Consider the following 2311-nt stretch of genomic DNA (forward strand, 5'->3'; position numbering starts at 1 on the left):
TGGATAATTTCATCCCTGTTTACCTCCTAATGCATCTCACAGCTAACTCCTCTTCTTTCCTAATACACTTAAACCACAGTATTATTTTTGATCTTTGAACATACCATATATTTTCCTGCTTTGGGGACTTGAAACATTATCTATGCTCTCTCTGAAATGTACTTTTACCAAATTTTCACAAGGATGGCTCTCTCCAGAACTCAGATCACAGTTTAAATATCACCTTTATAGAATGGTTGCCCTTTAAATTCAACATAAAAAATAAAATGAATCTCTGGCTGCTTTCCATTCCAGTCATTGTATCACATTATTATATTTACTTTGTAACACTTATCAATTCTTGAAGACAGAAGCAGTATAGCTTAGTCTTATAGTACCTGATTACCTGTGTTTGAAAACTGGCTGTACTGATTCCTAACTCTGTGACTTTAGTCAAGATACTTTGACACCCAGAGCTTCAATTTGTTGTGAGGACAAATGAGTTCATATAGGTATATGGTCTGGTACTGTGTTGGGCACAGGGTAAGGGTGCTTTAATTTAAAAACTTGATTTTGTGCCTTCAATACTATTAATAGTGGTTTCTCAACTGGTATCTAAAGTCAAAGGAACCTGATCTATTGAGGTAAAAAAGAAAAGATGATGAGTGTGGACCAGGAGATGGTTCAAATGCTGAGCTCAACCTATATCCCACAGCTGCAATCAACAGCCCAGCTTCACAACTTTATGACTAATCTTAAAGCAGATATAATCCAAGCCAAGCCACTGAAATTCATCAGCCCAGTTCTATAGAACCTGGAGCTCCTGAAGTGCTTGAGTCATGTATTCCACAGTGCTGACAGCTCAGTAGCAGCACACTACATTATTTTGGAAAGAAGCTTAGAAGCCAACAAAGTTCACTAAACAAAAAGAACACAAAAGGCTCAGCTAGCAACAAACAGCTCAGACAATGATTTTAATGACCTCATTTTGATATATAATAATTTTCATAAATTTTCTTCTACTGAGTTATTTTACTATAATTCTATGAGCAAGTTAGTTGTAACAAGAATGTAAAATAAATGATTTTGTGCCAAAAAATAGTGGTTTCTCATGGACATAACTCCAACACTACACCCATCACCAATGTACTTTTCTCTCTACTACTGGATTTTAGACCCTCTTCCTCTCATCCTTTCAAATCAGTTGTGTGTGTGTCTGTTCTTCAGTTATGTTTGTTGCCTTTAGATTTTTATTGCTATCTTGCTGTGAATCTTTAAGTCTCACATATGAAAGACATCATTCTGTATCTGCCTTTTTTATTCTGACTGACATCTCTAGATTGATATCTTCTAGTTCTATCCACATTGCTGCAAATTGCTTAAGTTGTTCTAAGAGCTACATAGTATGGCATTATGTATATTGACCACAATTTTCTGATCAATTCATTTGTGGTTGGGAGTTTGTGTTGCTTCCATATTTTGTTCATTGTACTAAATGCAACAATAAGCATAGGTTTTCTACTTCCCTTATTCAGTCACATTTTGTTATGACAGTACTCAATGTAATTATGTCTGTGAGTGCACTAAACAGGAAGAGAAAGCCTGTCTAGAGTACAGGCCAGTGTGGGGTGGGGAGGAAGGACACTTGGGATATTGGTGATGGGAATGTTGCACTGGTGAAGGTTTTTATATTTATATATATAAATAAAAATAGATAAGTCCTCCCAATGCTTACCACAGGATGTGTTCTTTACATTGACTGTATAGAAAGAGGAGGTACAGTAAATGCTTCCCATATACACCTCAAACCAGGCCCTTTTCCTGGTCTGTATTGTGAATGGGGGGGACAAAAAATTAGCATAGGTGTTCATATAGCCTTTCAAATTAATGTCTGTGCTTGGTTTATAGACACCAATTACTGATATTGCTGGGTCATTTTGCAATTATATTTTTTTCTGAAATCTCCATATTGCATTTTATAAATGTTGAATCAGATTATATTTCACCAATAGCGGATGAAGGTTTCTTGTCAGAAAACAACACTGCTTAGCTCCATATTTTTTTGATATGTATCATTCTCATAGGTGTGAAGTAAGGCTGCTTTTGAATGTTAACTACTATGATAACTGTTTCCAAGGTAATTTTCTAGTAATCTCTCAATCCTGATGTTCTCACCAGGGTTGTCACTATAATAGGCACAAATAATGGCTTCTTACCTTTGATATGATATACTTAAAGAGTTCATGTTTAATTTGGAATACTGACTCACTTGTACACTGTTTTAGACCACTAACTGAGAAAAGGAAGTTAGCTATTGCATTCAATAGCCTCT

General features: G+C 35.6%; 1 non-coding gene across 1 annotated transcript; it reads left to right on the top strand.

The window, feature by feature from the left end:
* The first annotated feature begins 1697 nt into the window (after positions 1-1697).
* Positions 1698-1831, top strand: LOC125999808 (small nucleolar RNA SNORA51). The gene has a single exon (XR_007492277.1). It is a non-coding gene; the product is annotated as a small nucleolar RNA SNORA51 (small nucleolar RNA).
* The last annotated feature ends 480 nt before the right edge of the window (positions 1832-2311 follow it).

This window comes from Suncus etruscus, chromosome X (genome assembly GCF_024139225.1).
Source record: "Suncus etruscus isolate mSunEtr1 chromosome X, mSunEtr1.pri.cur, whole genome shotgun sequence".
NCBI lineage: Eukaryota > Metazoa > Chordata > Mammalia > Eulipotyphla > Soricidae > Suncus > Suncus etruscus.